At 49.7% G+C, this 27,100-nt stretch overlaps 1 protein-coding gene across 3 annotated transcripts in view; it reads right to left on the bottom strand.

Moving 5' to 3' along the window:
• SEMA4D (semaphorin 4D) overlaps positions 1-27,100 on the bottom strand; it is a 120,389-nt gene that overhangs the window by 52,206 nt on the left and 41,083 nt on the right. The window contains exon 2 of one of the 3 annotated variants that reach the window (XM_055427513.2): positions 14,621-14,738. The exons of 1 other annotated variant lie outside the window; for it this stretch is intronic. The gene's annotated coding sequence lies outside the window, so the exon portion shown is untranslated. Of the gene's footprint in view, positions 1-14,620; positions 14,739-23,886; positions 23,948-27,100 lie in introns of those variants that run through there. One more of the 3 variants, XM_088838171.1, reaches the window with a different exon arrangement.

Here is a 27,100-nt window from a genome sequence, read left to right as displayed (position 1 = left end):
TGCCTCACATCAGGGCTGCTGAAGGCAATGAGCAGTCCTGGCAAGAGTGAAGCTCCAGAACACAGGTCAGCCTGATTTTCTCAACCTGAAAGGTCCCAGAACTGTCAGCAGAGTGTCCTTTTCAACCATGTAATGGAGCACAGTCCCCAACCAGCCCATGGCCAGGTCCAAATGTTAACCGAGTCCAAGCTTGCCACACTCACCACACAACGGGCCAGTGAATCCAAGAGAAGTGTTGAGGCAAAGAATATGACTTTATCCGGAAGGTTGACAGACCAAGAAGGCAGATTAATGTCTCAAGATAACCATCTTACGGGGTTTGGATGCCAAGTTCTTTTATACAACACAGGGCGGTGGGGGTGGAGGTGGGGGTGAGGAAATAAAGTTAGAGAGGCAGAGGGAGTGAGGAAGTAATAGTAGAAAGGGCCCTTAGTCTTGCAAAACATCTCTGAGAATGCCTGTGGAAGGGATGTGTTAATTTCTTCTTTCCTGCAGCTATTCATGGGTGGGCAAGGTTGGATTATCTCCCTGTGAGCTGAATAAAGGCACTTTAGTTTAACAGTAGGTAGAGGGGCAGCGTTCTCCAAGACAGGCCATTAGGTATGACTACAACAAAAGCAACGAAAAGGAAGTCAAACAAACAGATTCAACACTGAGTCAGAACTGGTTCTCCTCTGCAACACAACCCCGTGCAGGGCAAAATGGGGCCACACTGGCCTCACACCCACCACTGTGCCCTGGCCTCTGGCTCTCCCTCCTCTGGGTAAGGCTCCCTCTGCGATCCCCTCTGGGGATTTGTAGGGCCTGAAAAATAGAGTTGCATTTGGTGTTGCAGAATGATACTTAATAACCACGTGAAAATTAGGTGAGTTTCCAAATTGAGGCTTTAATTAAAGCAAAGACATACTCCTCAGGATGGTTACAACAAAAACAAACAGAAAATAGGCATTGGTGAGAAAGTGAAACTGGAGCCCTGGTGCCCTGTTGGTGGGAATGTGAAATGGCACAGCTGCTACAGGAAACAGGATGGAGGGGCCTCAAAAAATTAAATACAGAATTGCCCATGATCTCTTAATTCTACTTCCATTTATACACCCAAACATACTGAAAGTGAGGTCTCAAACAGGTTTTGCACACCCACATTCAGGGCATCATTATTCACAAGCCAAAGGAGGGAAGCACCCGAAACATCTACTGAGGAAGCAAGTGTGAGACACCCATATACACGGTGCAATTATATTCCGCAGCAGGGAATATTCAGGGAACATGCCTCAGACACCCCCAACCTGCCGCCCCTCCAAGGTGGCCCAGTCAGCGACACCATCACCACCCAGCACTGCAACTGCACCCAGGGGTGCCATGAGCCAACAAGGCATCACTCAAAGGTGTACAGAGCTGGAACTAATGAGAAAACACCAGCACCTAGGGATACTCAGCCCTCAACCCATGGCTCTTCTCTCCAGGACAGGAAAGTGACAGGAGAGGTAGCGCCCCTGCACGAGAAGAGAGGTGAGGGGGGGCATCTGGGAGCACCCGAGACAGCACGGGAGCACCAGGAGCCCCCTGCCCTTCTAGACCCTCTGCCCCTGCTGACTCAGCCCTTCCTCCAGGCTCACTCCACCGGAATAGACATCTGCAGGTGGAGAAATCACATAGCACTGCCATGTATGATCACCGTGGGAGCCATCTCTAACTGTCTGAGCTCCAAGATGCGCCAGACCTTGGCAGGTAGACATAATGACACTTCTGAAAAGTGGGCTCTGATAGCCTACACAGCCGGCCAGACCTGTCCCATGTCCACTGGTTCCCACTCCACAGCTACCCCATCCCTACCACCAGCTGCGGAAGCTGAGTTCCAGGCAGGGCCAGGGGCCACGGTCCTGGTGACAGTCAAGCTCCTGGAGACTTCAAGAAGTGAGGATGTCGGCAGGAAGCTTCTGGCCACCTTGTGGACTGAGGCTCACTCTCCCCACCAAGAACTCCCGGCCACACACTCCAGGTTGACAGAGACCCACAGTCAGCTGGAATACACATCTCTATGGGTGGTGTGTGTATAGGGTGTGGGTGTGGGCAGGTGTGCATCTGTCTGTGTGTTCTGAAATAAAGTAAGAGATGATTGAGAATCCTGGAGACCAGGGTCAGAGCTGACAACTGTATTACACACAGACACTGTTGGCTAAAAGGTGGAGACCTGACCAGGTCACAGTTCTCGTGGTTTGTTGGGAAAGATTTCCCTCAGGGTAAGGTCCTGGGTGCTTCAGACAGTAAAGGATCTGCCTTCAATGCAGGAGACCCCGGGTCCGATTCCTGGGTAAGGCAGATCCTCTGGAGAAGGGAATGGCAACCCACTCCAGTAATTTTGCCTGGAAAATCCCACGGACAGAAGAACCTAGCAGGCTACACAGTCTCTGAAGTCACAAAGAGTCGGACACAACTGAGTGACTAACAAGGTCTAGAAAAAGTTTCTAAGGCAATTTTTACATGAAAAGGGACAATGTCAACAGCACCTCTGGTGGAAATTATAACCATTTCCAAAAGCTTGTTCCTGCATTGAACCCACCTCTCGCATACAAACAGCTAAGAGGATAGTCAAATTCCAACCCAGAGAGGGCACTTCTACCAATATCCAAGTTCACAAAGTCCAGAAGTACAGCATACTACAGACCCAATCCAGTAAGAACAGGTAGGATAGGGAGCGGAAGCTGGCGAAATACTCAGAGCTTCTAACTTTCAGGAAATGTCACAGAATAAGCTAAAAACATCCATAAAGGAAATGAATCCATTGGCCTTGCTTACACAAAGCTACACTAGAGAAGCATAGATGCTTCTCAAAACCCATGGCCCCACTGTGGGGCAAAGATGCTGAACCCAGTGGAAATACATAAGCTGGAATAGATGGGCCCCAAGTCCTGAGCCACAGCAGAAGAAGGGGCTCAGATCTAAAGTCCAAGAGGGACAGTTTGTTGAATTAAAGCGGGGTCAGCTGGCCATGCAGAAGTTCAATTGTGTTGATGGCAACGGCACACAGGAGACCTGTGACAGGACATTATTCAACCAGAAGCAAGGCTGGGACCAGAAGCTTGAGGGTGCGGGGTGGGGGGAGTGGCAAGCCCAGAGCCAGGCTGTGGGGCTCCTGAAACCAGGTGCCACCCAGCGAGCAACGAGGCATGAGAAGCCACTCCTCCTGCCCCGTTCACACTGTCCTCTGTCCTCTCTGTATCGTGAGCCCAGGGCTCATGGCTGCTCACCTGGCCCTGAATGCACGAGTGCCTCATGCATAGTACACACCTGGTCAGGTCCCTGGGAAGGAAGGGATGCTGGACAGGGGATGACTGCTCCTGCCCTCTCCGCGCAGCTCTGGGAAGGAAGGGATGCTGGACAGGGGATGACTGCTCCTGCCCTCTCCGTGCAGCTCTGGGAAGGAAGGGATGCTGGACAGGGGATGACTGCTCCTGCCCTCTCCGCGCAGCTCTGGGAAGGAAGGGATGCTGGACAGGGGATGACTGCTCCTGCCCTCTCCGCGCAGCTCTGGGAAGGAAGGGATGCTGGACAGGGGATGACTGCTCCTGCCCTCTCCGTGCAGCTCAGGTCCGGCAGAGCACCAACACGCTTCCTACTCCCACCCTACCAATCCCCAGACACACCACCCACTCTTCCCTCCTGTTGTTAAATCCTACTATCCTCTGCAAAGGGCTTCCCTGGTAGCTCAGTGGTAAAGAACCCACCTGCCAATGCAGGAGACATAAGACACGTGGGTTCCATCCCTGGATTGGGAAGATCCTCTGGAGGAGGGCATGGCAACCCTCCTGCCAACCCTGGTGGAGAGCATGGCAATGCAGTATACTTGCCTGGGAAATCCCATGGACAGAGAAGCCTGGCAGGCTACAGTCCATGGGGTCACGAAGAGTTGGACACGACTACAGTGACTTGGCATGCATGCACATATCCTTTGCAAGCCAGCGAGTGCCACTCCCTTCTGAGCTCCTCTAAATCCCTGCAGCACCCGTGGTCTAGAAGGTGACACAAAATTCCAAGCCAGGCCAGCAGGAGTACCAGCAGAGTCCTGTCCTGTGGGCACACTCTCAGCCCTCTGAGTTTGCACAAGCTATATCTGCTTAGGCCCTCCAGGTGATTCTTACCTAAAGTTTGAGTATCACTGGCCTACATGATGCATTTCACACTAAATTTTACACTTTCTTTGCTGCTTGGTGATGGTTTCATTTATCTTGTCTCTGTGATTGTGAAACTCCTCTTGTTACGGAGTCCAAGCTTGTTCACTGACCGCACGACAGGCCAGTGAATCTGAGAGACGAGGCGATGAAGCAAGGAAAACAACTTTATTCAGAAAGGCAGCTGGCTGAGAAGATGGCAGACTAGTGTCTCAGAGTAACCATCTTGCCTGGGTCTGGGTCTGGATTACCAGGTTCTTTAGTAGAGTCACAGAGAAAGAAGCAATAAGGAAGTGAAGTCAAAAGGCAGACTATAGAGAGGGAGAGGCAGTGAGAGGTAAAGTGAAAGGCTCATCAGTCTCTCAAAGCATCTCCAAGGGAATGGCCAGCCTTTGGAAGGCGTGTATTAATCTCTTCTTTTTGGTGTAGCTATTCACAGGTGGGCATGGTCAGATTATCTATGAGCTGAACAAAGGCACTTTAGTTTACAGTCAGGCAGAGGGGCAGGGTCCTCTGAGGCAGGCCATTATGTATGTCTGTAATAACAAAAGCAATGAAAATCAAGTTAAACAAACAGTTCCAACATGGAGTCAGAACTGGCTGCAACACTCTGAGCACAAAACCACGTCTTAAGGGACCTACATTGGTTTTCTATGGCTGCTTGAGGGACCATTACATTGGTTCTGCATGGCTGCCATAAAGTGTCACCATAAACCTGGTGGCTTAGAACAGCATAAATTTGCTATCGCAACTGTTGGTCAGAAGTCTAACATGGGACTCACTGGGCTAAAATGGAAGAGCTGGCTGCATGCCCTGAGAAGGCTCAGTGGAAAACTGTTAGCATTTTCCAGCTTCCAGAGGCGTCCTGCGTTCCTTGGCTCCAGGCTCATTCCTCCACTGTAAAGGCAGTGAGACGCACAGGACAAAGAGGCCGCCTGGGCATAAGGATTTTTTTGAGCTGAAGGCAACTGAGAACAGCAGATGCAAGAAGAGTTCCCTGCCCTCCGCCATTTGCCTAAAAGCAGGACATAAATTCTCTCTGTAAAACTGTTCCAGAGATGACACTGAGTCTGCACAATTAACCTTACTAAGCATCCTACATATGCTTCCTAGTCATCTTCCCGCAGTTTACTGTCCACAGGAGCCCAACCCCCTTTCTTTTGTCTTGTCTCGTCAAAATTGACTGCCCTTTGTTAAAGTGATACATAAGCCCCAGGCCTACTGTGGTGACCCAAGGAGGAAAGAGCAGATAAAACCAAGAGGGCCTTGGAATGCAGGATTGGAAAAACCAGACCCTTATCGCCCTTCCCTCCCCCATGTTGTAACTATTAATGGAACAGTATAACCTGTCTCCCCTCCTACCCAAGGGAGAAGGTATTTGCCCTACTCTTCCCCCACCCAATATACATGCCTCATCCAATCAGCAGATGACCCGCAAGACCCCAATCCCACTCCTTGTACCCTGGGTATAAAAGTGGACTAAGGAGCCCTGTTCAATGTTGGTTCTCCCTTGAGCTGGCCCGCTGTTCTCACAGCATCTCCCAGTCTAGTAAACTTTATTCTCCTCTCATTCTGCCTTGTGTCTGGAAATTCTTTTCCAACCTGCGCCTGGACCATGACATTTTTGGTGGCCTGTACGGGGAACTTGGGGTCTCTTCCCCACCTCCTCACTTCTCCTTTCTCATAGAGACCCTCTGCGAACAGGCAAGTGGTGTGGAAGCAACTGAGGAACTCTGGCCAGGGTTACCCTCTGGTGTGTTTCAAAGGCCCCACTGTATCCCAGTAGCTGCCTCCCGAACAGGTGAGGGTCTCTCCTGTGTCTTCTTTCCACCTGAGGACTAGGCCAACCAATATTGTGTGGGCACAGGTCAGGCACTTAAAAGCCACTAGGGTGCCTCACTAGGGTGTCCCATGTGAGGATAAGGGGGACACAGAAAGGATCAGGCCACCAGGGCATCCGCCCCTAGCAGGACAACTTCCATGCACCGTGTCAGGCACATGGTGGTTGAAGCAAAACAGAGACCGTTGTCCCCTGGCCTCCGCCTCCCTGACAGGATTGTAAGGCGGATTCCTCAGCTTTCCTCCCTCTCACTTTCACTTCTTCACTTTTGGTCCAGATTGACTTACAGGAGCCGAGGTGTTGCCCTGAGCCTCCAAGAGTGCCTTCCACAGTTCAGGGAGTCGCCAAATGGTGAGTCACCCAGTTACTCCCAGGAATCTCTTTCTCTGCCCAGGTCACACGGCGCCTTAGCCACATGGTTCTCAGAGGTCACCTCTCACTGCGAGACGTGACTGTTGGGACAGCTGGCCATTTTTGTGCCATTAGTAGCACGGAAAGATCACTGGGACCAAAGGGACACCTTTCTGTCAGCCAGTGACTCTCAGTACCCCCACTCTACAGCAGGGAGGCTAAGAGTGGGCTCTGATACATCCCAGGAGCCTCTCTCAGGCTCACCCCTTGGCTATATTCTCAGAAACTGGAAAATGTTGACCCTGCAAAAGGCCTGACCCCAATACAAACTGGGGGACCTAAAAAAAAAAAAAGGCCTCTGAATGGCACACTGCTGCTGCTGCTAAGTCACGTCAGTCGTGTCCGACTCTGTGTGACCCCACAGATGGAAGCCCACCAGGCTCCCCTGTCCCTGGGATTCTCCAGGCAAGAACACTGGAGTGGGTTGCCCTTTGCTTCTCCAGTGTGTGACAGTGGGGAGGAATGGCACACTAGCCTTTGTCAAAAGCAGGGAAAGGACTCAGACTTTCCTTACAGTCAGTCCTCCACGGCCATCAGTCACAATCCAGATTTGAGGGACTCATGCCCCGCGTGTCTTTCTGTTGCCTTCCTATCTCCTGTCCCACCCCCCGCCATCTCTCTCCATCAGACTTCCTAGATGAACCTTACTCGACCTTTCATATCCACATGATCTCTAGCAAAGGATTCTGAGGGTCCCTTTGGTCCGGGTCTTTCTCCTATATTCAAAAGGCTGAAGGATCAGAAACTCTCCTAACATTCTAAAGAATCCCCTTCTAACTGCACTTTTCTCTCAGGTGAAGAGGGAACCAAGCTTCCCCCACTCCTGCAAATTCCCTTCGCCCTTCAGATTCTTCTGATGGGACAAAGATCTCACTTCCCACTAGAGGAACAATCCAACATTTTTATCAGCTGATCTGCCCCTGATATCAGAGTCAATTTGAGCACTATTTGGTCTATAATTCAGGTATAAAACTATGACTACAGAAAGGAAAGATGACTTTTTGACACAGTTTGACCATGATATTCTTTAGACCCCAGAGAAAACTGGTTAAAATGAAATTTTTTTACTGGAAACTGCAAAACCGGTTCCTTTCGCATATGCAATCAAAAACAACTAGCTTGTTAAAAAGGCTGCCTAGGGAAAAGCCTGGAGTTAACCCTTTCCATGTCCCTGAAATACACAGCCCACTCTGCCTGAGACCTCAGCCTTGAGCAAATGAGAACTTCAAAAAAAAAAAAAAGAAGAAGAAAAAAGTGGGGTGGGGTGGTGGGTCAAAGAGAAATTTTAAATCTCAAGCGGAAAACTGTCTGCCTGTATGGATTTTTGTATGTCTCAATGTGTGTCTTTATTTTTTTTTTTTAAATAATAATGCTGAAGTAGATGTTTTTCTGGAACTCTCTTGCTTTTTCAATGATCCAACAGATGTTGGCAATTTAATCTCTGGTTCCTCTGCCTTTTCTAAATCCAGCCTGAACATCTGGAAGTTCACGGTTCACGTACTATTGCAGCCTGGCTTGGAGAATTTTGAGCATTACTTTGCTACCGTGTGAGATAAGAGAAATTGTGAAGTAGTCTGAGCATTCTTTGGCATTGCCTTTCTTTGGGATTGGAATGAAAACTGACCTTTTCCAGTCCTGTGGCCACTGCTGGCATATTGAGTGCAGCACTTTCACAGCATCATCTTTTAGGATTTGAAATAGCTCAACTGGAATTGCATCACCTCCACTAGTTTTGTTCATAGTGATGCTTCCTAAGGCCTAGTTGACTTTGCATTCCAGGATGTCTGGCTCTAGGTGAGTGATCACACCATGGTGGTTATCTGGGTCATGAAAATCTTTTTTGTATAGTTTTTCTGTGTCTTCTTGCCTTCTCTTCTTAATATCTTCTGTTTCTGTTAGGTCCATACCATTTCTGTCCTTTACTGTGCCCGTCTTTGCATGAAATGTTCCCTTGCTTTTGCTTTATTGACTATGCCAAAGCCTCTGACTGTGTGGATCACAACAAACTATGGAAATTTTTTCAAGAGATGGGAATCCTGAGAAATCTGTATGCAGGTCAAGAAGCAACAGTTACAACTGGGCACGGAACGACGACTGGTTCCAAATCAGGAAAGGAGCACGTCAAGGCTGTACGTCGTCACCTTGCTTATTTAACTTCTATGCAGAGTACATCATGAGAAACGCTGGGCTGGATGAAGCACAAGCTGGAATCAAGATTGCCAGGAGAAATATCAATAACCTCAGATATGCAGATGACACCACCCTAATGGCAGAAAGCGAAGAAGCACTAAAGAGCCTCTTGATGAAAGTGAAGAGAGTGAGAAAGTTGGCTTAAAGCTCAACATTCAGAAAACTAAGATCACGGCATCTGGTCCCATCACTTCATGGCAAATAGATGGGGAAACAAAGGAAATAGTGAGAGACTTTATTTTCTTGGGCTCCAAAATCACTGAATCTGGTGACCACAGCCATGAAATTAAAAGACGCTTACTCCTTGGAAGAAAAGCTATGACCAACCTAGACAGCATATTAAAAACCAGGGACATTACTTTGCCAACAAAGGTCCATCTAGTCAAAGCTATGGTTTTTCCAGTAGTCATGAATGGATGTGAGAGTTGGATTATAAAGAAAGCTGAGCACCAAAGAATTGATGCTTTTGAACTGTGGTGTTGGAGAAGACTCTTGAGAGTCCCGTGGACTGCAAGAAAATCCAACCAATCAATCGTAAAGGAAATCAGTCCTGAATATTCATTGGAGGGACTGATGCTGAAGCTGAAACTCCAATACTTTGGCCACCTGATGCCAAGAGCTGACTCATTGTAAAAGACCCTGATGCTGGGAAAGTTTGAAGGCAGGAGGAAAAGGGGATGACAGAGGATGAGATGGTTGGATGGTATCACCGACTCGATGGACATGAGTTTGAGTAAGCTCCGGGAGTTGGGGATGGACAGGGAAGCCTGCCATGCTGCAGTCCATGGGGTTGCCAAGAGTCAGACACAACTGAGCGACTGAACTGAACTGAAAGTAAGCGCGTACAAATCAAACAATTCTAAGTACAAGAGAAATTAACCTAAATGAATTTCAGATTCACGTGACTTGGAAAATATTCAATATTAAATATCTAGTATTAATGTTTGTTTGCTAATCTAATATAGACATGTCTAAGAGTCATTAACATTAAGCATAATATTTTCATTGTGCCTAGGTTTATTATAAGTTAAATATTGTTATATCTGTTACAAGTTTGTTAGCAAGGAAAGTACCTCGAGTGAAGAAACTTCAAATAAAATGTAAATGAGATATGATCTTTTAGATAAACTCTATTAAGAATAATTATACTTTAGAAATGTCTGTCTGAAACAGTTTCTCTGGATTTTGGTAACCTGAATTTCTAGGGTTGTGCTAAACTAAGTGACAGAAGTTTATTGAATAGCTAGGTCATTTCCAAATAAAGTAAGATTCTGAAACATTTATTACTGAACACTAACTTCCTCTTACAAAGAAACTAGAGATTTTGGACTACTAATGAATAATATTTGATGCCATCCTGAGATGTTCCCTAGAATTTTTTTTAGAAATTGTCACTGGTATCTATGCTCACCAATCTATAGACTGCTAATATAAAGGTCAGTTCTTGGTTGCTTAAGGAAAGTACAATGTGTGTTTTCAGTAAAGAAGGTATGAGGAATGAAATTACATTTTGTGAAGGGAAAACAAGTAGGTCTGACTTACAGGTGGCTGTTTCAGGATGGGAGAACAAAGGAATGGGTACAGAACATGATAAGAAGGTTTTATGGAAAGTGGACCCCAAGGGAAGAATTTTGTGTATAAATACGAGTTTTCTTGAGATGTCGAACTGCCTTTGATAATGGATTTTAAGTTTCTTTACCTCTGAAGTGATCTGTCCTATGTTTACCTTTGAAATCTTCTTTGTTACTTTGGCTAAGTGAATATATTGTTTTACAGTGATCTATACAATTTGGAGAAGGAAACGGTAACCCATTCAAGTATTCTTGCCTGGAGAATCCCATGGACGGAGAAGCCTGGTTAGGCTACAGTCCACGGGGTCACAAAGAGTCAGACACGACTGAGCAACGGAACGGAACGGATACGATTTTATCTGACTGAGTGTTATAAACCCTTTCGATGTTTATCAACAACATTTCCTAAATAACCTGACTTCTAGCTGACTTTGGGATGCTTCAGAGGGCCTCTGAGACATCCCAGAGAGCTATTAAGCTACCTGAGCTCGTTTGACATGTTAAATTACACGGGAAGCATTTTTAGAGGAGTGATGAATCTTCTCAGATTATACTGTATGGTTGATGTTACTAATATAGATATCCTAGAAAAATGTGAAATTCATGAAAATCTGATATGTCCCGGTAAAATGTTGTAAGTTATAATTCTAGTTATCATGTTAAAGTGTTACAAGTCATAACAATGACCAGGTTACTTTGTCAATTGCAGTTTAATTAGATTTTAAACACACCTTCTATGGTTTCACTCTGATGCCTTTGCGAGAATACTGCTACTTCAAGATTTATGGAAAAGACTTTTCTAAGATTAAGCGATAAACAAATTTTGTTTGTTCATTATCTGGTAAACTGGTAACAGACTGGAATTTAGTCTACTCTCTATGTTAAGAGAACAAAGTTTTGTTAGAATGAAGCTTTTGATAACAGATTATGAATTTCTTTGCCTTTAAGTGATTTATATTTGTTTTTAAAATCTTTTGTTACTTTGGTAAAGTAAATAAGTATTACTTAAGATTATGGTACATATAAACGCTCATTCTGCTTCTACAAAAAAAAATAACCCCTCACTATTAGATTTTTGCTATTCTGATGTTCTTAAAACATAGCAACAGTCTACTTCTAAATCGGGGAATTAAAAATGGGTGAACAATGGCTGTAAATCAAAGAGTCAGGGCTATGGGAAATCCAAAACGGCCAGGTGGCTTTTCCTAGCTCCCTGACAAACCTCATTTTTATTTTACGGGTTAAAGCCTTCCCTGGCTACAGAGCTAATGCCCTCATAATGAAAAAATTATGTTTCATTGAATATTCCGTTCCGTTCCATCGCTCAGTCGTGTCCGACTCTTTGCGACCCCGTGGACTGTAGCCTACCAGGCTTCTCCGTCCATGGGATTCTCCAGGCAAGAATACTGGAGTGGGTTACCGTTTCCCTCTCCATGGGAATCTTCCCGACCCAGGGATCGAACCCGGGTCTTCCGCATTGGAGGCAGACGCTTTAACCTCATTGAATATTAAGTTTTGTTAATTGTTAAACTAAGTTTCTAGTATTGTTAACTAATGTCTAGTGTTTACTAAGACTCAATTCTGAGATAGTTCCTTGTTGTTAAGTTATACTGCTAAAAGATTTAAGTAAGTTATTAAAAAGGACACTCTAAGTTTGTTTCTGAAGCTTATCTCAGTAACCAATCTGCATGAAGATCAGATGCTCCATGATGTACAACCAGGAGATTAACACCAGGCTAGTGGAGTTGGTGATGGACAGGGAGGCCTGGCGTGCTGTGATTCATGGGGTCGCAGAGTTGGACACAACTGAGCAACTGAACTGAACTGATAGTCATTTAACAAACAAAGCCAGAAGACCTGGGTACATTGGGCTCTACCTAATGAAAGTTCTTGACTTAAAATTCTCACTTGTGACCTTACTAATAACTGCTCACTGTATTATTCTCTATATTTCAGAAGATTGCTTCTTACGTTACCAAATGTGTGACCGAGCCTGTGATAAAATGCTGATATGCAGTTCCATATGAGATCAATGACTGTAATAATGTAACTCTAGAAATGGGAAGAAGCAACAAGAGGGAATATTTTCCTGGACCAAGAGGCTAGTCAGACAGGTATGGTCCAGAGACTTCTGCTACTCGCAAGGCCTGATCCAATTAACAGCACACTGAGTGACCTGTCAATGGAATCTTTGAGCCTGCCCAGCACCGTGGGACACAGCGGCCATGAAATGCCCCCAAAGCATGGTCAAATATGTGGCTATGAAGGGACCCTGCTGACTGGAAGTTGGCACCTGCCAGCTGCCTCTACAAAGATTACATCATGACCACTGCAAGCTGCTGACCTTCAACAACTCCTGAAAGGAGTTCAAGGCGGAGGTCAGAAATAAGGCGCTCTGTGCTCTGGGAAAACCCCAGAAGAACCGGCCTTCATATAGTCAGACGTTTTCAGGTAAAGATTTTATGAGCCCAAATTCTTGCATCTTCTCATACCCAGAGAAACACTAACATCACAAACCAATGTCTGGCCCTGGTTCTTCTGGCTGCTGCTAAGCTGCTTCAGTCATATCCGACTCTGTGTGACCCCATAGACGGCAGCCCACCAGGCTCCCCAGTCCCTGGGATTCTCAAGGCAAGAACACTGGACTGGATTGCCATTTCCTTCTCCAATGCATGAAAGTGAAGTTGCTCAGTCGTGTCTGACTCTTAGTGGCCCCATGGACTGCAGCCCACCAGGCTCCTCCGTCCATGGGATTTTCCAGGCAAGAGTACTGGAGTGGGGTGCCATTGCCTTCTCCACTAGCCCCTGAGCAGCTTTTCTACTTCTATTAATCTTTGGGACACATACCTTTAACTTTCTTGTTAAGTTTGTTTCTTCTAGACTACAACAAATCTCCAAGTGGTAGTATGACAAGAATATTCCCTGACCAACACTCAGACAATGCTGAAACAAGTCACCTTATCATTCTATGGGCTCTCATCTCCCTCCATAAATGCACCCTGACAGAGAGCAGGCAAATAGATATATTATTAGACATGAGCAGGGTATCAAAAGGGGCCAAAGAACTGGCCCTAAAAATAAAGAGAGGGAGGAATGTGGTGACCCAAGGAGGAAAGAACAGATAAAACCAAGAGGGTCTTGGAATGCAGGAATGGGAAAACCAGACCCTTATCGCCCTTCCCTCCCCCATGTTGTAACTATTAATGGAACAGTATAACCTGTCTCCCCTCCTACCATGCTGCTGCTGCTGCTAAGTCACTTCAGTCGTGTCCGACTCTGTGCGACCGCATAGACGGCAGCCCACCAGGCTCCCCTGTCCCTGGGATTCTCCAGGCAAGAACACTGGAGTGGGTTGCCATTTCCTTCTCCAATGTGTGAAAGTGAAAGTGAAGTCGCTCAGTCATGTCCGACTCATAGGGATCTCATGGACTGCAGCCTACCAGGCTCCTCCATCCATGGGATTTTCTAGGCAAGAGTATTGGAGTGGCTTGCCATTGCCTTCTCCGCCTCCTACCCGAGGGAGAAGGTATTTGCCCTACTCTTCCCCCACCCAGTATACATGCCTCATCCAATCAGCAAATAACCTGCAAGACCCCAATCCCACTCCTTGTACCCTGGGTATAAAAGTGGACTAAGGACCCCTGTTCAATGTTGGTTCTCCCTTGAGCTGGCCCGCTGTTCTAACAGCGTCTCCCACTCTAGTAAACTTTATTCTCCTCTCTTTCTACCTCATATCTGAAAATTCTTTTCCAACCCGTGCCCAGACCACGATTCCTACTTGCTTCTTGGGGTTTTTACTTCTTTTGTGTGAAGCCTCTGTGAATATAACAACATTTAATGTGATACGCCTTTTCCCCTGTTAATCTGTTGTAAGTTTAATTCACAGGCCCCACATACAAAACTGAAGAGTAGAGGAAAAGTTTTCCTCCCCAATACCGGCAGCATAGCATCTTCTCTCTGTCCTCCTAATTCTTTCATTAGGAACCTCATGATTACATTTAGGGTCTACCCATGAGGTCACAAGGGCTTCCCTGATAGCTCAGTTGGTAAAGAATCCACCTGCAATGCAGGAGACCCCAGTTCAATTCCTAGGTCGGGAAGATCCGCTGGAGTGGAGATAGACTACCTACTCCAGTATTCTTGGGCTTCCCTTGTGTCTTAGCTGATAAAGAATCCTCCTGCAATGTGGGAGACCTGGGCTTGATCCCTGGGTTGGGATGATCCCCTGGAGAAGGGAAAGGCTACCCACTCCAGTATTCTGGCCTGGAGAATTCCATGGACAGAGGAGCCTCGTGGGCTACAGTCCATGGGGTTGAAAAGTGCTGGACACAACTGAATGACTTTCACTTTCATGAGATCACAGAGTCAGACAGTAGCAACAGCAGCAGCTGATAAACCAGAATAATTTCCCTATCTCAAGATCCTTAACTTAATCATACCTGCAAAATCCCTTTAACACATCCACAGGTTCCAAGGATTAGAATGTGAACATCTTTAGGGACTTGCAGACTCCTCCTGCCATTCAGTGGTGAATAGAGGTAACTTTTGATTTTTCTCCTAGAAATAAAATTAGAATTTTAGGTGGTCTCCTAATTTCTTGACACTGAAAAATAACTAAGATATACTTTTTTAATCCTGGGAAGCCCAAACAAGGCCCATCTGCCTATGAGGGCTGAGTTAGCCAGCTGGCCTGAGAGCTAGGTGTCCACGTGGGTACTGTGTTGAATGGGGGTTGTGGAGAGAGGAGATCATCCGTCCTGCACACCCTCCATGAAGACAGACAGGGTGGGAGATGCCAATGCAGAAATCCAGGCTAGGAAAAGTCAGGACGAGGGCAATCGTAAGGTAGCATTAAGAATGCTGGTCGAATGAAAAATAAGAAGGAAACCACACATTCCAAGGCAATCTTGCCTTGATGAGTCATTCAGATGCAAATTTTATCCCAATTTTGGAAGGATTACAAGCTCCCCTATTCACAGCCCTATTCCTATGTTAATTCTAAACTCAGAACTCTCTCCACAGTCCTCGGTCTGGGCACTTTCCTGCCACTGTTTCTTTTTATCAGGCCCCTAAGCACCGAGCTTTTCCAAGCTGGTATGGCAGAGTTTCTGGTGTGTTTCTGGCTCTCTTCCCAGCTTCCCCCACCCCGGCCCAGCAACCCCTCCAAAATATAGTGAGCAACCTCCCCAGTTACTGGACTTCAACACACTTCAGTTCTCCCGGACTGAAGGCCCATGACCTTCACACACTACTTACCAAGCACATATGAAAGCGAGAAACCAAGAGACCTAAGCTATTCCAAACAATAAAGGGAGGTGATGAACACTCCTGGCCCGTGCCCATATTATGATCCGTCCACAGGGATCTGAAGCAGCTGCTCAGGAAAAGGACCGTGGAGCCTCCCCTGGCCAGCAGAGTGCCTGCCCTGAATCACAGCTTCAGCCCTGGATGCTTGCTGACCTGCTGGACAGACAGATGCACTTCTCATAAACAAACTCCTCTGGTCCTTGCAAAGGGCCATCAGTCACTCAGGCCCTCACTGGGGTCGTGGGACAGAAGGACACCTGTCCACTGACTCAGCCCACTCCTGTTCACCTGAGCCATGAGAACTGAGAAAACAAAAACCCACCTGCACAAATAATAAGAAAATGCTGGGATGCGCTAAGTGCTCGGCCTCGCCGCACACATCTCTGTGTCAATGAAATGGGGATGACTGTAGGTCATCCAATTATTCAGAGGGTTAAACAAGGTTTCATGTGGCAGGCACTCAGAATACTCTCCAGCAGGAAATAAATCATACCATCGGGAAAAAAAGAAAAGAAAATGCTAGGCTTCTTGGCTGCAAACCCTAAAGAACCAAGCCCCTGCTGCCCAGCCCACCGGCCTTACCTCTCCCGGGGGCCGCACTCGCCGACGGGCTCCCTCACCCCGCGCTGGTCACGGGGGAGGACGGTGCTCAGGACGCAGTCTGGCCCAGCCACCCTGTCCTCACAGGGAGCTCTGCTGCCCAGGGGGTCTGTCCTGATACCTCGGTCTCCAGGGTGCAGCCTGGGTGGGGCCAGAGGGACAGGCCATGGCAGCGGGGTCCACAGGGGCCCGACAAGGAGCTGTTCAGCAGTGGGACAAGGTCGCCGCAGTGAGCCTCCCTCAGGCCATGGAACACGCTTGCCCCATTCTCGTCGCTTTCAATGGCCAGCTGTGCGTCCGCGATGTGGACCCAATTGTTCTCCTGTGTGGGCTCATTCAGGGGCACGGGCAGGGCCGGCTCAGGCCGAGGAAGGAGCCAGGAGCTCCTGTCCCCGAGGAGAAAGGTCCTTAGAGCCGTGCAGGGAGGGGGAAGGGGACCAGGCCCCCTGGTGTCTCCAAGGATCACACAGGCCCAGCCACAGGGTGAGGGCCTCGGGCTCCGGGTCGTGAACAGGGAGCTGCTTTCATCCAGGCTCTCCTGCAGGGTCCCCACAAGCCCCTAAGCCTCTCCACGGGTCAGCGTCCAGCCTTGAAAACAGGGAGAGCCACAGCATCTGGTCCAGTCATGGCTGCAAGGTGGCAGCGAGGGTGAACGGGGACGTGATGTATACAAGACACCTCAGCCCTGCTGCCCAAAACCCAGCTCGGGAAGAAGAGCTGGCAAAGGAGCGCCTCTTCTGCCTCCTGACTATACTGCCCATCGGGACATCCTCCTGAGAGTGGGCCTAGCCCGGGGGCCACCACGCTACCTGCAGGGGCGACTGGATGGGGGCACACGAATGCCAGTGCAGCAGTGGCCAACCCTTTGCGGGGCCTGGAATGGGGCACAGTGTGAGGCTGGTGGAGCCCACACCTGGTTGTGAACCATCGTGAGGAGATGAGCAGACACCACAGGTTCACCAGACACAGCCTCTGACCAGCACCCAGCACCACCCCCAACCTCCTCCTCCCCCCAGAAAGCAGCGCCTACAGCTCCACCACGTGCATGCTAAGTGGCTTCAGTCATGTCTGACTCTTTGCGGCCCCAGGCACTGTAGCCCGCCAGGCTCCTCTGTCCACAGGATTCTCCAGGCAAGAATACTGGAGTGGGTTGCCATGCCCTTCTCCAGGGGATCTTCCCAACCCAGGGATGGAACGTGCGTCTCTTCTGTCTCCTGCACTGGCAGGTGGGTTCTTTACCACTAGTGCCGCCTGGGCTCCACTGCTGCCATGAAAAATTCCACACTCCATGATAGGAGGACCTGGGTCTCAGACACAGCAGAGTTTGGTGACAGCAGGCACTGACCCTCACGTGCTGCCTGCAATGGACACAGACTCCTGGGGTCCACCTCTGGGCACCAGGACAGAGGACTGGCCAACACATCTAGGGAAGAGAGCCAGGCCATGGGGGAGGCAGACACAGCCATATGACTGCCACACACCGGGTGTCTGGGTCTTGGTAATAAGCAGGATTGAGAATGGCCGCACCCATCTGATGGACAGAGCCATGCTATACGAGAGATCCATGCCCTGCCCCTGCAGGACTGAAACTTGTTTGGTCCCAGACCTCAAGCCTGCTGCTGCTGCTGCTGCTGCTAAGTCACTTCAGTCGTGTCCGACTCTGTGTGACCCCATAGATGGAAGCCCACCAGCCTCCTCCATCCCTGGGATTCTCCAGGCAAGAACACTGGAGTGGGTTGCCATTTCCTTCTCCAATGTGTGAAAGTGAAAAGTGAAAGTGAAGTCGCTCAGTCGTGTCTGACCCTTAGCAACCCCAAGTCTAAAATCCCTTAAACCCAGCAACCAGGTAGGTCCATCCCACCTGCTGGCCCAAACACCGTGCAGGCACGGGCAGCATGCTGTCCCTTGCCCTTTCTAACTGAAGGGTTCTAACGAGCTACAGAGGTGGTGGGAGACAGTCAGTGTGCGTGGGATGCTGCAGGACTGTGGCCAAGGGTGACAGTGCAGACTCTGCTCCCAGGAGGGGCCCCACCTGCTCCCAGGCACCTGTCCGGTGACCTCCTGCACCTTCCCCTCCCTAGGCGCCTTTGGTGACAACGCCCTAACTTGGAGACAAGATGCAGGAGCGGCAGGACAGCCACGGTTAGCGCTCAGATGGGCTCAGCGGGAAGGCCGTGTCCTGGGATGGCGTGGGGACGACGTTCAGAGCTGCCCAGGGCCTTGTGACAGTTATCAGATGTCTGAGCAGGCATGCTCCATGACTCGGCCGAAGGTGCCCAGCAACTGTGACTCTCAGTCAGTGACAGAGCTAGGCTCGTGAAATTAGAGAAAATAATCCCTTCAAGAGTTAAAAGCTGCTTCTCCAGTCAAACCAGCATGAAGAAAACACTTTATTCTGTCATTCATAAGAAACTAGGACGTTTCTGGCTTTCAAGGTATTCTGAGGCAACAAATTGAAATATTCTTTACATTCATTGACTAGAATTATATATAATTTATGTATTTTAAGACTTTCAGAAAATAGGCAATATGGTTTACAATTCTAGAGTATTTTCATAGACTTATAATATATGAGCCACCTGTTTTAAAAAACAGAGTTTCTTTGATTCCCTTAAGGTCTAGCTGCTGAGAGTCAAAACCACTCTGGTCTATAAACTGCTTATGAAGACAATTAGCTCTGAAGGCAATTTTCTTAAAGAGTTTGCGTGAACTCCAGGAGTTGGTGATGGACAGGGAGGCCTGGCGTGCTGTAGTTCATGGGGTCGCAAAGAGTCAGACACGACTGAGCGACTGAACTGAACTGAACTGAACTGAATATTAAAAAAAAAAAAAAAACACGTGGAGAAACACTTTTCTTCTGTGATTAAAGATTTCACCCAAAAATTAAGGTACCAAACAGAGGCTCAGGGTTTCAAACAGCAGCCTTCGCCATCCACAAGTAACAAGACGTAAAATGTAATTCGGCTTCCACTGCAAAGGTGCTCCTCGGATCAGCGCTAGCTCAGCAGACCCATCGCCAGAGCTTTGCAGCCCACTGCAGACCTCAGGACTCAGAGTGCATCAATGGGTCAATTTGACTTGCAGTAAAAAGCAAGAGAAGTGTCTATTTTTAAAAACCTATTTACACGTACTTGCTCTTTTAAAAAACAGCAAAGAACCCACTGCATAAATTTTGGTCAAATGAAAACCAACTGACCCATGTTCAAGCCCACCACATCTTCGCACCAATTTAAGCATGAATTTGACCTTATTTGGCTCTAGAATGCAGCACGTTAATAATTCTCCAGCTGGTGCACGGCCTTGGTCACAGCTGCCAAGTGTCAGACAGCATGAGGAAAAGCTCCAGGGACAGACCAGCCAGACTTCAGTCTTACCAAGAACAGTTCAGACGGCCAACAGAGGTCCAGTGGTTCATCACCTGCCCTCTGACCTGACCCTCATTTTGTGGGCCACCCAGGACATGGGGCTTCTCTCCCACTGCCCCACCGCCTGGACACACCATACACACTGTCCCCAGCCACGCTGACCACCTTGGCTCTGTCCTCTGCTCTGGCATCTTCCACCGATCAGCCACTCAGGGCATCCTCCATACCCTTCAAATGTGCCCAGGCCCCTCTGGGTCACAAGTTCATGATCTTCCAGGAAAAAAATAGTAAGGAACCACGGATGGACAGATAACCGTGGGGGCTGGGGGGGGGTGCTTTGTGGACATGCCATCTTAGGTATTCTCAGGGGGTGGGGGGTGGGGTCTGTGCAATGGGCAGGATCCCCAGGGGACTCACGGGGGTATGCGTGGTGGATGGGCCATTTTCCAGCTGGGGGAAACAAGTTGCCAGGCAGAGAACCCAAGGGTGCTGAGGTGAGAGTCCGTCATAGTGGTTCCAAGGCCAGAAGAGGGATGTGGCCAGAGTGCTGTTACTGGCAGGATGACCTTGGGCTCTGACCACAGCGTCAGGATGCCCTGGCCATGAGCAGGGGGCAAAGGTGGCCCAGAGGCAGGAGCAGTGAGAGGGCACCAATCACCCACTGCCCAGAACTAGAGACTCCTTCCCAGGACTGTAGGTCCCAAATGCCCGGCCTCCTTAGCCCACTTGCTCTCAGGGCTGCTTTCTTTCTACACAGCCCCTGGGTCCCTTTCAACACTGTCACCTCCACACTAGGCCAGCACTTTCTGTTTTCCTTCCTACACGGGCCTGTACTAAAATCCAGTTAAACTGGGGACTCCGATCAGAAACTCAGCGTCAGACTCCACTGTTAGGAAAAAGGACTGGGTGCTGGTCGGAGGGTGAGCGCCTCATGCAGGGGACAATCACCCCACAGGGCAGGGAGGAGGCAGACATGGGGGGCTGACAGCGCCTCTCACATCCCACAGCTGGGTTTTTAAACATCTCTTCTCTCTTCCCCATTGAGCATGCAGCTCAGTGTACACGAGCCCGAACTGTGCAGGTGGGGACTTGCAGACTGACACGGGTGAGGCTGGTGAGCTCGTTTGTTACTAATGCCCTGTCCCCAGCTAGGCCACCGGAAACACATCACACATCCTTCCCACCCCTGCTGGCCACAGACCAGCCCCTGACTCGGTCTACTTCCCCTGTGTGGCCTGGGTCACAGTCACCAGAACAGTGGGAGGGGCTCCTTGGGTTGGAGGCCAAGGGGCTGTCCGGCGCCCAGCCACAGCCCCACTGGCGTGGAATGGGAGGTCTCATATATTCAAGCTTCCTGGTGTCTATTAAATGTAAACAGCTCTGCAAGGCACACTGAACTCCTTGCTGGGTCGCAGCAGCACACGAAATTATAAGGAAGCCAAGTGCCTGCAGAATCTCAGAGAAGCAGGGTGCATGCAGCAAGGAAGGCAGGCGCCAGCAGGATCAGACACATCAGAAGAAACTGCCCGGCCAGGGCCACCTCCTCCGCTGGCTGGAAGTACAGAGTCCAGGTGAAATTTGGAAAGACATGATTTTCACTGGCAAAGGATCAGCACCACATACTCGTGCCCCTTGAGCTCTTGTGTCAAAACCCACTTGTGGGGGGTTGACGATCCATGCAGGCCTAGAGGGGATCAGTGCTAGACACTGCCCTGCACAACTGGGGTCCTTGGCCCACCCTGCTTACCCCTTCCCAGGAAGGAAGCAGAGAGACCACCAGGCACAGACCCTGGGCCAACACTGGGACCTGGTGCAAATGGGCCAAGCAAATACCCACCCCGCAGTGCGCCAGTGAAAGTGAAAGTTGCTCAATCATGTCCGACTCTTTGCGACCCCATGGACTATACAGTCCACGGAATTCTCCAGGCCAGAATACTGGAGTGGGTATTCCCTTCTCCAGGGGATCTTCCCAACCCAGGAATCGAACCCAGGTCTCCTGCATTGCAGGCAAATTCTTTACCAGCTGAGCTACCAGGGAAGCCCAACAATACTGGAATGGGTAGCCTATCCCTTCTCCAGAGGATCCTTCCAACTCAGGAATCAAACCGGGGTCTCCATCATTGCAGGCGGATTCTTTAGTAACTGAGCTACCAGGGAAGGCCTGTGGTGCGCCAGGCCCGCCTGCGATCCCCATCACAGGGGCCAACTCCACATCTAGAGGACCTGAGTGGTCCATGAGGAACACACCTACCAGTGGGCAGACACCACCTCTGCAGCAGCGCCACCTCTTCCTCCTTCCCCCGCGCACAGGGAGGCTCCTGGTTCACCTTACAGTGTCAGCAAAGCAGAGAGCCTCCAGCCACCCACATGTCCAGGGGAGAAATGAGCCAGCCTGCAAAGTGCATCCTAGACCACCACCCCCACCCATGGCTGCCACTTGAGAAGCAGGCTGGGCCACCAGCAGCTGCCAAAGGAGGACCTTTGCAAGGCAGAGCGACAGGACAGCCCTGAGCCTGCGGCGCCTACACCCACCCCACCCCACGCCCTCTTCTGCCGCACCCAGCCTCCTTATGCGAGATAGCTGTTGTCCTGTGTGGGCTCAGGGGCACACAGCTCAAGGTGTCCCTCCACCTGCAGTGTGGGCGGGGCGAGGGCCCCAAGAGGATAAGCACTGCCCTGACCTCAGCAGGTTCCCAGTGTGGGTGGAGCCAGCCCAGCTTGAGCAGCACTGTGGGAGCTTGGGCACAGAGGGCGCTTGGGGGACACAGAGGGCACTGGGGAGACAGGGCATGGCAGCGCAGAGGGCCCAAGTCAGGACCCAGGTGTGAGCTCCTGACGGCAGCTGTTGGACACGGGTACCTGGGAACGGCAGCATTCGTACATGCCAAGGGTACATGCCCCCCACTAAGTACACACACGCCCCATCACATGCAGAGTAACAGCACCCATATCCAGAGAACACCTACACGACCGCAAGTCCCTAATACAACGGTGGAGCCAGCACTGTATGCTATCTTTCCATGATAAACTTGTTCTCTTTTAGTGCCTTATTCCTTCAGTTCGGTTCAGTTCAGTTGCTCTGTCATGTCCAACTCTTTGTGACCCCATGAAATGCAGCACGCCAGGCCTCCCTGTCCATCACCAACTCCCCGAGTTTGCTCAAAGTCATGTCCATCAAGTCGGTGATGCCATCCAACCATCTCATCCTCTGTCATCCCCTTCTCCTCCTGCCTTCAATCTTTCCCAGCATCAGGGTCTTTTCCAATGCGTCAGTCAGCCTTATTCCTTGAATACTGCTATTTCACCTGTTCAATCACCTTGGAAAATTCTGCCTGTGCAGAGGGGTAATTTTACACAATGCAAAGGTGTTTGTGTCCTTTTTCACCTGGCCCCCTCTCCAGCCTTCAGCATACCTCCCTGCCTTCTGTCCCTGGCAGCACAAACATCATGCAAACACCCACATCTTCCTCTTCCCAGAAGCCATGATATATGTTAACGTGGATATGCAGTCATGAGTGCATTATAAGAACAGTCCTGTAACATCTCATCACACACACAGAGCTCAGCAAGGGGGGTTCCTTTACCAGCTCTCAAAACACACCATATATACAGCTGCTGCCAATGTAAAGCTGGCATGTGGAAGATGAACAGGCCAGTGGGATGGATTGGAGACCTTAAGGGAACCAGTTTACATGAGACCATAATATACCATAGAGCTGAAGTTCAATTCATTGGTCAAAGGACTGATCACTGAATAATTATTTAGTGCTGGTACACTGGAGGGAAATAAAATTACACTCCCCTCCCTCAAGCATCTTACTCCCTATTTTGCAAAAGCAGTTTTAGACGGGCTCAAGAGCAGAATTTGTACACAAAACAATAAAAACACCTACCAAGAAATCAACAGAGAGCCCATGGACTTTTTCTAACAAATATAGTTGTTAATACTTAGAAGTCATAAAAGAAAAGAGACTTTTGCAACCATATAATGATTTAATCTTGATGGCAAATGACACCTTAGTAAAACTAATTAGCAAACAACAGAACCGGGGAATAAATGTTTTCAAGACAGAAAACCATCCATTCCTATAACAAATGAAAAGCCCCCACAATAGGACTTCCATGGTGGCTCAATGGTAAAGAATCTGCCTGCCAATGAAGGAGACACAGATTCGATCCCTGGGTTGGGAAGATCCTCTGGAGAAGGGAATGGCAACCCACTCCAGTATTCTTGCCTGGAGAATTCCATGGACAGAGGAGCCTGGTGGGCTACAGACTACAGAGTCACAAAGAGTTGATATAACCTAGCGACTAAATAGCAACAACAACAAAAGGATAAGGGAGGGGGAAACACCCTAAGAAAAACACAGGCAAAGAACCCAAATGGGCAATTCACAGATGGAAGGACCTTTGAGCAAAGATCCTAAACTCACCAGATTCAAGGAGACACACGTCAAGGAACAAGGCTGCCGCTCTGGACTTCTCAGACCAACTGAGTCAGAAAGACCGCTCATGCCCATCACTGAGAGAACCTGTAGGATCAGGGTACACACTCGTCCATGCAGCAAAGAGATGGACTGCTAGATCTTTTCAGAAGGTGACCTGGCACGATCTGTAAAACAAAGAGACACACACCCTGGCCCAGTGGTGCCACTCCCTGAAATCCATGCCTGAATAACAGCCCGTGCGTGTGGCTGGGGTATTTACGGGAGCACTGTTTACACTGGCCGTGTTCTTTTCCTGTGGCAGCTCTAACAAATGATTCTAAACCGGGTGGCTTAGAACAACAGAAACCTATTCTCTCAGAGTTCTGGAGGCCAGAAGTCTGCAATCAGTTTCTCTGGGCTGAAATCACGGTGTCAGCAGGCTCTGTGGGAGAATCCTTCCTGGCCTCTTCCAGCTTTCAGTGGCTTCTGGCACTCCTCGGTTTGTGGCCACTGTATTAGTCAGCACCCCCAGAGAAACAGAATCGATAGGATGTGTATACACAGAGAAAGGGATTTAGTCTAATGAATCCGATCACGTAACCATGGAGGTTGACAGGCCCTGAGATCGGCAGTCAGCATGCTGGGACCCAGGAGAGCTGACGATGCAATTTCCATCTCTAGTCCTAATCTGAAGGCAGGAGAAAACCAGTGTACCAGCTCAAAGACAGCCCGGCAGAGAGAGGGAATTCTCACTCCATCTTTCTGCTCCAGTCAGGCCCTCAACTGATTGGATGAGGCCCACCCATGGGGGAGGGCAATCTGCCTCAGTCTGCCTACATATTCAAAAGCTAATCTCGCCCAGACACACCCAGAATCAGGTTTGACCAAGTGTCTGGCATAGTCAAGCTGACACACAGAATTAGCCACCACACCCATATCACTCTAATCTCTGTTTCCACCTCCACATCACCTTTCTCCTCTTATCTTTCACATCTCTGCTGCCTCCCTCTCATCAGGACACTTGTGAGGGCATTTAGGGCCCATCAGATATAGCCCAGGACCACCTTCGCATGCAAGATTCTTAACTGAATCACATCTGCAAAGATTCTATCCCTAGAAAAGGCACCACTCAGAGGTTCCAGGAATTAGAATCTGACTTCTTTGGAGGCCATCCTTCAGTCTGCTACAAAGGACCAAAAACTCAATCCTGGAGCCTGAGTGAGTAGCTCTGAGTAGCGCCTGGTCCAAGTTCTTAACGACCACTGACCAGTCAATAATCTTCACTCAACATGGCTGAGAAGACAAAGAAAAGGACCCCCACCACGATAATGAACACAGCTGGGACTCTCTCAGATTCTAGTGAGGACCCTTTGCTTCCCAAGGCATTTTCCTGAAAAAAAAAAAAAATGAGTGCCCCTTTGACTCAAAGGCATAGGCTATCCGAGCCCCTGGAGAGCCGTGTCTTTCCAATGAGGCAGCAAAACAAACCAATGAAGCCATGAAGAATATCCATAAAGGCTTACACAGAAAGATGGAGGCACTTCCTTTCTAAACTCGCCTCCTGCTCTCCAAACCATGCTGTACAGAGTCTGTAAGCCCAGCCAAGCCAGAGATGGGGGGTTCTGCCTCACCCAACCCCTGACACTCTCCCTCCCCGCCTCCAGACACATTAGGATCCCACCACTCATGCCGAGGGGTTTAACTGAGTAGGACTTGTGTTCTCACATGCCACCCACATCCTCTCCTTTCCTATCCAGCCACCTGTCTGAGTCCTGCATCAAGTCCCATCTCACCCCACGGGCCCATCCTTGTGTCCCGCACAGGCCAGCCTCACCTGATGAACACAGGGTGGAGGGACATCCCCAGGCCATGCAGCCTGCCCTCTGGGAGTTGAGCTGGGACCCACCCCTCAGGGCCACCCTTGGATGTCTCCCTGACTCCAGGTGTAAGCTCCCAGGACTTCCTCCCCTCCAAACTTCACATGCCCCAAACCATACTCCCTCATAGACAGCCTGCGTGGAGCCGGCCTGTAAGTGGACCCTCTATCCTTCCAGCTGCTCAGCCAAAACCTCAGTGCATCCTCAGCCCCCCGACCCACCCCAGATCCAACCTTGAGGCAAGTCCCCTCAGCTTCACCTCCAAATAAATCCCACCCCTACTGCTGCACTCTGACCCAAGCCACCACCTCTCCCACTGATCACCTCACAGCCTCCTAACAGGGTGCCCCATCCTCCCTTCCAGGGTCCATTCTTCCTAGATGCCAGCAGTCCTGTCCAAACCCTTGGCTCCCAGGGCTCCCATCTCAGCGTCTCTGAGCACCAATAAGCTCCCCATCCACCTGCGTCTTCTCCTCTCATCTGCCCCTCCTTGACGCCTGAGCACACTCCTGCCTCAGGGCCCTTGCACCTGCTGTCCCCTCTGCCTGGAACACTATTCCCAAAACCAGGTCCAGATCTCATCTTTTCTCAACCAACTGCCCTTTCTCTGCAAGGCACTCAAAGGACCCTTTCTCTGCTTACTTTCTCTTCCTTGCACCCACCACTTCACCCCCATATCTGACTCACAGACCCCCTTTGTGGTCCATCCTCCCCAAGAGCAGAAAGCTGCTCCACTGTGGAAGGCCAGTGCCTCGAGTGTATGAGGGCAGCTCAGGAGCTCAGTGCACCGTCAGAGTGATGGGGCTTAAGGGTGACAAGGCTCCACGCCCTGGGGCCAGCCATGCGCCCCAACATCAGAACAGGCCTCAGCTCCGCCCATGCTCCATGTGCACACGGGCACCACAGCACGGGGCAGATGCGGAATCCTGTGGCCCGTGCACGCCACGAAAACGTGCCGGACACACCAGAAAGGCATTTACTGAAAGGCTCACTTCACTGGCCCTTGCACATGACAGCATCGCCACATGCCCACTCTTTTCAGAGAAAAACAGGCCTTTGTGGGATATAAATAGCCCAGCCAGATGTGAGAAGGCCTGCGGGGCTCTCCCAGCACTCGGGCCACGTGCCCCGCAGCTGCTCAAATGGCAGCCCCCATTCAGCAGATCGTCGGCGGGGCTCTCAGGGGCAGGAGAGGGTTAAACAGTGGTCCCTCCCCCACATCAGATCCGTGGCAGGGATTCACCAAGGCCATCGCTAACTCACAGGCTCAGCACGCCAAACAGAGTGCACGGGCCACAGCTGTACATGGCAGATCAAGCTGGACACACTGCACGTTTCTTTAT

The sequence above is a fragment of the Moschus berezovskii genome, chromosome 7, assembly GCF_049115385.1.
Source record: "Moschus berezovskii isolate FMDL1 chromosome 7, NW_MosBer_1.0, whole genome shotgun sequence".
Classification (NCBI taxonomy): domain Eukaryota; kingdom Metazoa; phylum Chordata; class Mammalia; order Artiodactyla; family Moschidae; genus Moschus; species Moschus berezovskii.
This window is presented reverse-complemented; position numbering and strand designations above follow the sequence as displayed.